Source organism: Oncorhynchus gorbuscha, linkage group LG03, assembly GCF_021184085.1.
Source record: "Oncorhynchus gorbuscha isolate QuinsamMale2020 ecotype Even-year linkage group LG03, OgorEven_v1.0, whole genome shotgun sequence".
Taxonomy (NCBI): domain Eukaryota; kingdom Metazoa; phylum Chordata; class Actinopteri; order Salmoniformes; family Salmonidae; genus Oncorhynchus; species Oncorhynchus gorbuscha.
Window position 1 is genome coordinate 10,320,495 of NC_060175.1, and position 12,484 is coordinate 10,332,978.

At 45.1% G+C, this 12,484-nt stretch overlaps 1 pseudogene; it reads right to left on the reverse strand.

Annotated features, from left to right (window-relative positions):
- Positions 1-3,694: 3,694 nt before the first annotated feature.
- LOC124025574 overlaps positions 3,695-12,484 on the reverse strand; it is a 145,996-nt pseudogene continuing 137,206 nt past the window's right edge.

The window sequence follows — 12,484 nt, forward strand, 5'->3', positions numbered from 1 at the left end:
ATTGTGCCAATGCAAAAAGGTACTGTGTTGGCTTGGATATTTTCTTTTTGCATTGTCCTGTACAGCACTGTTCCACCGTTGTGTAACCGGGCCAGTACAGTACAGCTGGGCTCTGTTATAATATGGTGGATGTGTAACCGGGCCAGTACAGTACAGCTGGGCTCTGTTATAATATGGCGGATGTGTAACCGGGCCAGCCCAGTACAGCTGGTCTCTGTTTTACTATGGTGGATGTGTAACCGGGCCAGTACAGTACAGCTGGTCTCTGTTTTACAATGGAAGATGTGTAACCGGGCCAGTACAGTACAGCTGGGCTCTGTGTTACTATGGAAGATGTGTAACCGGGCCAGTACAGCTGGGCTCTGTGTTACTATGGTGGATGTGTAACCGGGCCAGTACAGTACAGCTGGGCTCTGTTATAATATGGTGGATGTGTAACCGGGCCAGTACAGTACAGCTGGGCTCCGTTATAATATGGTGGATGTGTAACCGGGCCAGCCCAGTACAGCTGGTCTCTGTTATAATATGGTGGATGTGTAACCGGGCCAGTACAGTACAGCTGGGCTCTGTTATAATATGGCGGATGTGTAACCGGGCCAGCCCAGTGCAGCTGGTCTCTGTTTTACTATGGTGGATGTGTAACCGGGCCAGTACAGTACAGCTGGTCTCTGTTTTACAATGGAAGATGTGTAACCGGGCCAGTACAGTACAGCTGGGCTCTGTGTTACTATGGAAGATGTGTAACCGGGCCAGTACAGCTGGGCTCTGTGTTACTATGGTGGATGTGTAACCGGGCCAGTACAGCTGGGCTCTGTTATAATATGGTGGATGTGTAACCGGGCCAGTACAGCTGGGCTCCGTTATAATATGGTGGATGTGTAACCGGGCCAGCCCAGTACAGCTGGTCTCTGTATAATATGGTGGATGTGTAACCGGGCCAGCCCAGTACAGCTGGTCTCTGTTATAATATGGTGGATGTGTAACCGGGCCAGTACAGTACAGCTGGGCTCTGTTATAATATGGTGGATGTGTAACCGGGCCAGTACAGTACAGCTGGGCTCTGTGTTACTATGGTGGATGTGTAACCGGGCCAGTACAGTACAGCTGGGCTCTGTTATGATATGGTGGATGTGTAACCGGGCCAGTACAGTACAGCTGGGCTCTGTGTTACTATGGTGGATGTGTAACCGGGCCAGTACAGTACAGCTGGGCTCTGTTATAATATGGTGGATGTGTAACCGGGCCAGTACAGTACAGCTGGGCTCTGTTATAATATGGCGGATGTGTAACCGGGCCAGCCCAGTACAGCTGGTCTCTGTTTTACTATGGTGGATGTGTAACCGGGCCAGTACAGTACAGCTGGTCTCTGTTTTACAATGGAAGATGTGTAACCGGGCCAGTACAGTACAGCTGGGCTCTGTGTTACTATGGAAGATGTGTAACCGGGCCAGTACAGCTGGGCTCTGTGTTACTATGGTGGATGTGTAACCGGGCCAGTACAGCTGGGCTCTGTTATAATATGGTGGATGTGTAACCGGGCCAGTACAGTACAGCTGGTCTCTGTTATAATATGGTGGATGTGTAACCGGGCCAGTACAGTACAGCTGGGCGCTGTTATAATATGGTGGATGTGTAACCGGGCCAGTACAGTACAGCTGGGCTCTGTGTTACTATGGTGGATGTGTAACCGGGCCAGTACAGTACAGCTGGGCTCTGTGTTACTATGGTGGATGTGTAACCGGGCCAGTACAGTACAGCTGGGCTCTGTTATAATATGGTGGATGTGTAACCGGGCCAGTACAGTACAGCTGGTCTCTGTTTTACTATGGTGGATGTGTAACCGGGCCAGTACAGTACAGCTGGGCTCTGTGTTACTATGGTGGATGTGTAACCGGGCCAGTACAATACAGCTGGGCTCTGTGTTACTATGGTGGATGTGTAACCGGGCCAGTACAGTACAGCTGGGCTCTGTTATAATATGGTGGATGTGTAACCGGGCCAGTACAGTACAGCTGGGCTCTGTTATAATATGGTGGATGTGTAACCGGGCCAGTACAGTACAGCTGGGCTCTGTGTTACTATGGTGGATGTGTAACCGGGCCAGGACAGTACAGCTGGGCTCTGTTATAATATGGTGGATGTGTAACCGGGCCAGGACAGTACAGCTGGGCTCTGTTATAATATGGTGGATGTGTAACCGGGCCAGTACAGTACAGCTGGGCTCTGTTATAATATGGTGGATGTGTAACCGGGCCAGGACAGGACAGCTGGGCTCTGTGTTACTATGGTGGATGTGTAACCGGGCCAGCCCAGGACAGCTGGGCTCTGTGGTGTGTAAAGGGTACAGGAGTGAACACAGCACCGGAGCACAGCATACCCATAACATGATGCAGTCACCACCATTCTTGAAAATATGAAGAGTGATACTCAGTGATGTGTTGGATTTGCCCTAAACATAATGCTGTGTATTCAGGACAAAAATGTTATTACTTTGCCACATTTGTTGCAGTATAACATCAGTGCCTTATTGCAAACAGGAATATTTTTCCTTCATTTCACTCGGTCATTTAGGTTAGAATTGTGGATTAAATACAATGCTGTTGATACATCAGTTATATCACGTCCAGTCACCACTGGCCTCATGGTGAAATCCCTGAAATCTCTGAATGGTTTCCTTCCTCTCCGGCAACTGATTTAGGAAGAGCACTTGTATCTTTGTAGTGTAACTTTACAAATACACCAATCTCAAAAAGATATTCAATGTTTCAAATCAATGTTCTACCAATAGGTGCCCTTTTTTGTGAACCTTAGGAAAGCTTACCTGGTCTTTGTGGTTGAGTCTGTGCTTGAAATTCACTGATCGATTTAGGGACCTATGTGGGATAAGGAGATAAGTTTTTAGTCATTTAACAATCACGGTAAACAGTATTATTGCACAGGCTGAGTCCATGTAACTTATTATGTGACTTGTTAAGCATATTTGTTACTCCTGAACTTAATGTAGGCTTGCCATAACAAAAGGGTTGACTACTTATTGACTCAAAACATTTAAGCTTTTTATGTTTTATTAATTTGTAACAATTTTGAAAAACAAGATTCCACTTTGACAATATGGGGTATTGTGTTTAGGCCAATGACAACCCCCCCAAAAATCTCAATTCAATCCAATTTTACATTCAGGCTGTAACCTGCTAAAATGTGGGAAAAGTCATGGGCTGAAGGCTGTGAATACGGTCTGAAGTCACTGTAGATATAATCCTGTAGTGATACTCTTTACCCTCTGTAATATATACTAATGAAAAATATAAACACAACATGTTGGTCCCATGTTTCATGAGCTGAAATAGAAGATTACAGAAATGTTCCATAATGAACAAAAAAAACATTTCTCTCAAATGTTACATCCCTGTTATTGAGCATTTCTCCTTTGCCAAGATAATCCATCAACCTGACAGTTGTGGCATATCAAGAAGCTGATTAAACAGCTTGATCATTACACAGGTGCACCTTGTGCTTGGGACAATAAAAGGCCACTCGGAAATGTGCAGTTTTGTCACGCAACACAATGCAACAGATGTCTCAAGATTTGAGGGAGTGTATAAATGGCATGCTAACTGCAAGAATGTCCACCAGAGCTGTTGCCAGAAAATTATAGATTAAAAAAAATAACAAAATCAAGAAAAATATAATTACGTTAGTGTAAAACATGTTTTAATTAATTATATAAATTGTTAGTCATCACAATATGCACAAGGTCAGTTAGAGGGATAGTGTAGCTTACATTCAATGATGTATATAAACCCTGGATTGCGGATGCTATGCATTGGTCATTGAGAGGCTTTGAAGCCTTCGGGATGCCATATTGGCCTTCCCCAGTAGGAGCAGTCCTCCATGGGATTTAAAAACATGTTTTATTTCACCTTTATTAAACTAGACAAGTCAGTTAAGAACAAATTCTTATTTACAATGACAGCCTACGCCGCTTGGAATCGAACCAGGGTCTGTAGTGACGCCTCTAGCACTGAGATGTAGTGCCTTAGACTGTTGCACCACTCGGGAGCCCAAATGAGCGGAACTCTACAGCATTTCAATTTAATGTTTCAAGGATAAGGACATAGTTTAGCTCACAAAATATAATTTAAAAGTATGTATTAAGGTGTCTGCAATAGAATGAATATGTCAAAATTGAATGTAGACATTAGTAAATGCTTTTTTATAGCTTCCAAAATATTTTTTTTACAATGGAGGAGGAGTATCAAGATGGATGTGCGGTGGCGTCATTACAATGGAGGAGGAGAGCCAAGATGGCTGAGCATTGGCTTCAATACAATGGAGGAGGAGAGCCAAGATGGCTGAGCATTGGCTTCAATACAATGGAGGAGGAGAGCCAAGATGGCTGAGCATTGGCTTCAATACAATGGAGGAGGAGAGCCAAGATGGCTGAGCATTGGCGTCATTACAATGGAGGAGGAGAGCCAAGATGGCTGAGCATTGGCTTCAATACAATGGAGGAGGAGAGCCAAGATGGCTGAGCATTGGCTTCAATACAATGGAGGAGGAGAGCCAAGATGGCTGAGCATTGGCTTCAATACAATGGAGGATGAGAGCCAAGATGGCTGAGCATTGGCTTCAATACAATGGAGGAGGAGAGCCAAGATGGCTGAGCATTGGCGTCATTACAATGGAGGAGGAGAGACAAGATGGCTGAGCATTGGCTTCAATACAATGGAGGAGGAGAGCCAAGATGGCTGAGCATTGGCTTCAATACAATGGAGGAGGAGAGCCAAGATGGCTGAGCATTGGCGTCATTACAATGGAGGAGGAGAGCCAAGATGGCTGAGCATTGGCTTCAATACAATGGAGGAGGAGAGCCAAGATGGCTGAGCATTGGCTTCAATACAATGGAGGAGGAGAGCCAAGATGGCTGAGCATTGGCTTCAATACAATGGAGGATGAGAGCCAAGATGGCTGAGCATTGGCTTCAATACAATGGAGGAGGAGAGCCAAGATGGCTGAGCATTGGCGTCATTACAATGGAGGAGGAGAGACAAGATGGCTGAGCATTGGCTTCAATACAATGGAGGAGGAGAGCCAAGATGGCTGAGCATTGGCTTCAATACAATGGAGGAGGAGAGCCAAGATGGCTGAGCATTGGCTTCAATACAATGGAGGAGGAGAGCCAAGATGGCTGTGCATTGGCTTCAATACAATGGAGGAGGAGAGCCAAGATGGCTGAGCATTGGCTTCAATACAATGGAGGAGGAGAGCCAAGATGGCTGAGCATTGGCTTCAATACAATGGAGGAGGAGAGCCAAGATGGCTGAGCATTGGCTTCAATACAATGGAGGAGGAGAGCCAAGATGGCTGAGCATTGGCTTCATTACAATGGAGGAGGAGAGCCAAGATGGCTGTGCATTGGTTTCATTACAATGGAGGAGGAGAGCCAAGATGGCTGAGCATTGGCTTCATTACAATGGAGGAGGAGAGCCAAGATGGCTGTGCATTGGTTTCATTACAATGGAGGAGGAGAGCCAAGATGGCTGTGCGGTGGCTTCATTACAATGGAGGAGGAGAGCCAAGATGGCTGTGCGGTGGCTTCATTACAATGGAGGAGGAGAGCCAAGATGGCTGTGCGGTGGCTTCATTACAATGGAGGAGGAGAGCCAAGATGGCTGTGCGGTGGCTTCATTACAGAGCCCCCTGTGGCTGCCAGCCTTCCAGGGTTTAAACACATCATTGGTTACGTTCAGATATTTCTTCAGAATAATGCAGCACATATTCATGTTCCCCTAATCAGTTGGTTCTCCTGTGAATGGGTGGCTTTTATACCTTATAGACATACTTGCAGTTATTTAGCTCAACAATGTGTAGACTAACAGTATCTCATGAAGACAAAGGCAAATGTGTCCAAATTCAGGAACCAACCTTTCCTTTATAAATATATCAGGCTTACCTCATAAAGACAAGCATTATGACACGTGCAATTACAATGCATTCTATCCTAATGCATCACCAGACCATTATCTACTGTGATGTTGGAAAATAACAAATATTTAAAAAGTGTGCTTCACTGAAAATAGTTCCCAGTATGGATTTATAATATATACTGCTTTGACTCTTATAGGAAGTCTGTGTACAGTACACATACATAGAATAAATAGATTGCATTCTTGCTTAAATAATGACAGCACTGTAAAATAAAACACGTGGTCTACCATAACTTACTTGTGCAGTGTACAACAACCAACACTAGATGGTGCTAACGGTATGCTAAACAACAAGTGACACAGTCCATACAAAGGTGAACATGTCCATTCACCGAGCACAAGATGTTGAAAATACATATTGTTTCTATGTTTAGTGAATCTACTGCACTAGGGGTTTGATACCCAGCGGGTCCCATTACTGTTAAAAGACGAGATCTGTGATGATTACCAGGAGTGAAGTCTACCGCCCTACTTATTCATCATGATTTTCAACAACAAATGTGAGTATATTTTTTGCTCATAAAGCTGTTTTTCTCATTCCTCTAAGATATGCAGGTATCTTCACTTCATCTAAAACCATAGCAAAGTTATGTGAGTTATTCCACAGATTTTATGTCCAAAGTGTATTAGAGTACAATCTTAGAGAAGAAAAAATGCTATACAGAACCTAAAATGGTTCTTTGGCTATCCATATAGGAAAACCCTTTGTAGAATCCTTTTTGGAACTAGATAGAACCCTTTTGGGTTCCAGGGTAGCACCCTTTTGGGTTCCAGGGTAGCACCCTTTTGGGTTCCAGGATAGAACCCTTTTGGGTTCCAGGGTAGCACCCTTTTGGGTTCCATGGTTCCATGTTCTACAAAGGGTTCTCCTATGGGGATAGCCAAATAACCGTTTAAGATAAGAGTGTACAGTATGAATGAATTACCTGTACGGTTCTATTTCTGAGTTTGGATTAACAAGTGAAAACCAAACACACACAAAAAAGTATCGACCAAATGCTTTACATTAAAAGATTTGTCTTAATAAAAATAATAGTTTTGTGTTTGAAAAAACTAAGTCAAAAAACTAAGTCAAGGTAGATACAGTCCATAACGCAGGTGAGTGACCCTACAATATACATTTTCAATGTATATGCTGTACATTGCATCACATACTCTACATAAAGCATATTTCAATGCTGTCATGACAATATGGTAAATGCAAATATATTAACATGTATTGCTGAGGGGGTCTGAAGACACAGAATGGGACACTGAGGAAGATGGAAGGGACCAACCACATCACACTGTCCACAGCTCTGTCTAACACACTGACTGTACAACCACCACTGTGGTTGTAGTTCTGGGACAACTGTGGTGGTAGTTCTTGGAGACCTGTGGTTGTAGTTCTGGGAAAAATGTGGTTGTAGTTCTTGGAGACCTGTGGTTGTAGTTCTGGGACTACTGTGGTTGTAGTTCTGGGACAACTGTGGTAGTAGTTCTTGGAGACCTGTGGTTGTAGTTCTGGGACAACTGTGGTGGTAATTCTTGGAGACCTGTGGTTGTAGTTCTGGGACAACTGTGGTTGTAGTTCTAGGACAACTGTGGTGGTAGTTCTTGGAGACCTGTGGTTGTAGTTCTGGGACAACTGTGGTTGTAGTTCTGGGACAACTGTGGTTGTAGTTCTGGGACAACTGTGGATGTAGTTCTTGGACAACTGTGGTTGTAGTTCTGGGACAACTGTGGTTGTAGTTCTTGGACAACTGTGGTTGTAGTTCTTGGAGACCTGTGGTTGTAGTTCTTGGAGACCTGTGGTTGTAGTTCTTGGAGACATGTGGTTGTAGTTCTTGGAGACATGTGGTTGTAGTTCTTGGAGACCTGTGGTTGTAGTTCTGGGACAGTGTTTTTCCTCTCAACATGTGTGACGGAGAACGGCTCCGGCCTGCTTTTTATTCAGTAAACAAACCTACCTGTCCAGAGAGCCATAATAGACTTTAACGGGTCGGTCCAGGTACTAAAAAGAATGATCACGATCCTGTCGACACAGAATACAGGAGGAATATACATCCAGAACATCTATATCAAAATTATACTTCTATGGACAAAAAGGTTAACTGACTGATAATAATATTAAGCATATCTGTTCAAAGCAAAGGGTCTGCTCATGTGCAGCACCACTGACGTCTTGCTGCATACATTCCTTTCATCTCCAGAGCTACATCTACAATAGCCCTCTATCCACTTTAAAGTGCACTACCTTAGGCTTATGGACCCTGGTCTAAAGCAGTGCACTCTATAGGAACTAGGGTGACATTTCAGACGCAAACCAAAAGTCTCTGTCCATCTCCGTCCGTAGGTCATTGTATGGTGATGTCCTCAGTGGACTCGTGCCGTCTCACTCTGGCCTTGCGGTTGTCCACCTGGGTTTGTTTCCACTTGAGCTGACGCAGCTTCTGCTGCCTCTTCTTCTCCCGGTGCCACATCTGCTCACAGTACTCGTCCATGCTCATACTAGCTGCGCCCATCATGTGCAGGTCCTTATAATTCCTGAAGAGCTGGGCGTGGCTCTGGGCGTGGCTCCCAGGACCTCCATGACTCCACCTCAGTCCTGCTCCCCCAGCCCCAGGATCAGCTGCCTTGGCCTGGGATGCTGTCATGCTCTGCTGGGGTATGACCTGGAGGTTGTAGCGGGCCAGGACCTGTGAGAAGGAGTGCTCCAGGGTGGTACAGCTGTAGAGGCCAGCGTCCCCTGGCTCCAGCCGCTGCACCAGGAGACCCCGCTTCATGTGGACCATACGATCCTCGCTCTGGAGCATCTGAACGAGGACAGCAGGGCAAGACAACAAAAAGTTCATTATTAGATGAATATTAGTCAATATTAGCTTCTAGCCAATTGGCGACAGATTTTCATGCGGATATTCTAAACTTTGCAGATAGAAAACGTCTACATTATCCCACCAGTGGTATATTTCCACCAAACAGAGTTCTCGCAGACAAAAGTCAGTGCATTTACGACGTAAAGGACATCACAAATGTTTTTTTTTTTCATGTAACAATTTTTTTTCATATAGGTTTTCGTGTAACAAATAAACATCTAAAAAGGTTTCCAAGGTTAAATGTGTTTCCATCTCATTTTCCACTCTTACCGATAATTTAGTCACAAATACCTGTTGCGTTAAATAGTAATAGTGTGCTCTAGCCAACAGCTCGCAGATAGAGCACGGGTAGGCTGTGTGGGTAGGCTGTGCGGGTAAGCTCTGCGGGTAGGCTGTGCGGGTAGGATCTGCGGGTAGGGTCTGCGGGTAGGCTGTGCGGGTAGGCTGTGCGGGTAGGATCTGCGGGTAGGCTGTGCGGGTAGGCTGTGCGGGTAGGCTGTGCGGGTAGGCTGTGCGGGTAAGCTGTGCGGGTAAGCTGTGCGGGTAAACTGTGCGGGTAAGCTCTGCGCGTAGGCCCGTGCGGGTAAGCTCTGCGGGTAGGCTGTGCGGGTAGGCCCTGCGGGTAGGCTGTGTGGGTAGGCTCTGTGGGTAGGCTCTGCGGGTAGGCTCTGCGGGTAGGCTCTGCGGGTAGGCTGTGCGGGTAGGCTCTGCGGGTAAGCTCTGCGGGTAAGCTCTGCGGGTAAGCTCTGCGAGTAGGCTGTGCGAGTAGGCTGTGCGAGTAGGCTGTGCGGGTAGGCTGTGCGGGTAAGCTCTGCGGGTAAGCTCTGCGGGTAAGCTCTGCGGGTAGGCTCTGCGAGTAAGATCTACGGGTAAGATCTACGGGTAGGCTGTGCGGGTAGGCTGTGCGGGTAGGCTGTGCGGGTAGTCTCGTCTACATGATGAGATTATTATGGATATGTGTATTTGTCAGACGGCAGTCAAGCATCGATTATCACGTCACCAGAATAAGACCCTTGATATGGATTGGAAAGGAGCATTGAAGGTCACTGTGCATTTTAAAACACCCTGTGAAGTTCATCGTAACTTATTTCATCTGTAGCCTAATAAACTGCATGGTTTCCTGACGAGTCGTGTAGAGGGAGGACCACACAACATGTCATGGCTTGACTCCAAGTTTACTTCCACCTCCATTTCTCTCTTTATTTTACCGACAGAAAAATATTCCACCATGTCAAACGAAGAATTGATCTGTTGGCACCTTCCTAACACCTTCCTAACACCTTCCTATCACCTTCCTAACACCTTCCTATCACCTTCCTAACACCTTCCTATCACCTTCCTAACACCTTCCTATCACCTTCCTATCACCTTCCTAACACCTTCCTATCAACTTCCTATCACCTTCCTATCACCTTCCTAACACCTTCCTAACACCTTCCTATCACCTTCCTAATATTGAGTTCCATCCCCCTTTTTGTCCTCAGAACAGCCTCAATTCGTTGAGGGGCATGAACTCTACAAGGTGTCAAAAACATTCCACAGGGATGCTGGCCCATATTGACTCCGGTGCAGTTCTTGACTCACTCAAACCACAGTTGTGTCAAGTTGGCTGGATGTCCTTTGGGTGGTGGACCATTCTTGATACACACGGGAAACTGTTGAGTGTGAAAATCCCAGCAGCGTAGCAGTTCTTGACACAAACCAGTGCGCCTGGTACCTACTACCATAACCTGCTCAAATGCACTTCAATATTTTGTCTTGCCCATTCACCGTCTGAATGGAACACATACACAATGAATGTCTCAAATGTCTCAAGGCTTAACAATCCTTCTTTAACCTGTCTCCTCCCCTTCATCTACACTGATTGAAGTGTATTTAACAAGAGACATCAATAAAGGATCATAGCTTTCACCTAGTCAATTTATGTCATGGAAAGAGCAGGTGTTCCTAATGTTTTGTACACTCCGTGTATAAACTTGCACTGAAACGACCTGTTTCCGTCACAGACTTCACTCACATAAAAACTGTGGATGTAAATGTGGTTAATGATTTGGTTGAAAATGAGTGATCAATACCTGTGTGTTGTATTGTTCTAATGTTCGGTACAGATGCTGAGTTGATAAAGATGATCAGTTTGTGTGTTAGAAAGTTAACAAAGAGCTAACATGGAGAGATGTCCGTCTCTCACCTCTCTGCTGGTGTGAACCTGTGGTGGCTGTACTGTCCACTTGACTGTAGCTAGCTGGGACCTGGGTACACACTCTAGGAGGGTTGAGTTACTCTCCACTCCGTATACCGTCTTCACCTCCACCGACTCAGAACCTGCAAAAGAACAGGACGGTGAGAGTTTTGTAATACAGATGTAGGATCTTAATTTGAGCCAATTTGCTACAGAAGGAAAAATAATCTTGCAGCAACAGGAAATGTGAATTATTATGTGTATTATAATACATTTATAATTTTGTATGGTTTGATAAAAAATGTTGTAAGGGAAAATCAAGCTTGACATTTCAAAGTAGAAATGGCAAACTTCGAGAAGCCTTTTTAAATCTAAAATACACTACAGTATTTAGTTCTCCTGTCATAAGGTGATCAAATGAAGATCATCTAGCTGTAGTCACATTCATAATAGTCTCTGTACATGATTTGAGTTCCAAGATGACATTGTAAAGTGGCTCTGGATAAGAGTGTCTGCTAAATGACTGAAATGTAAAATGCTAAAAGAGCCGGATGTGTAGATTTGTCTTGATACTACGGGATGTGTAGATTTGTCTTGATACTACGGGATGTGTAGATTTGTCTTGATATAACAGGATGTGTAGATTTGTCTTGACACAACGGGATGTGTAGATTTGTCTTGACACAACGGGATGTGTAGATTTGTCTTGATACTACGGGATGCGTAAGATATCAAATCATTTCGAATTTGGGAAGGGGAGGGGGCAACTGCAACTGACTTAACGAATATACAGTATCATGAGCTAAGATGAAGCGCTAAGCGCTAACTAAATTATTATTATTTATTTTTTTACATTTAACTAGGCAAGTCAGTTAAAGAACAAATTCTTATTTTACAATGACGGCCTAGGAGCAGTGGGTTAACTGGTCTAGGAACAGTGGGTTAACTGGTCTAGGAACAGTGGGTTAACTGGTCTAGGAGCAGTGGGTTAACTGGTCTAGGAGCAGTGGGTTAACTGGTCTAGGAGCAGTGGGTTAACTGGTCTAGGAACAGTGGGTTAACTGGTCTAGGAGCAGTGGGTTAACTGGTGTAGGAGCAGTGGGTTAACTGGCCTAGGAACAGTGGGTTAACTGGTCTAGGAACAGTGGGTTAACTGGTCTAGGAGCAGTGGGTTAACTGGTCTAGGAGCAGTGGTTTAACTGGTCTAGGAGCAGGGGGTTAACTAGTCTAGGAACAGTGGGTTAACTGGTCTAGGAGCAGTGGTTTAACTGGTCTAGGAGCAGGGGGTTAACTGGTCTAGGAACAGGGGGTTAACTGGTCTAGGAACAGGGGATTAACTGGTCTAGGAGCAGTGGGTTAACTGGTCTAAGAGCAGGGGGTTAACTTTCCGAGGAACAGTGGGTTAACTGGTCTAGGAACAGTGGGTTAACTGGTCTAGGAACAGTGGGTTAACTGGTCTAGGA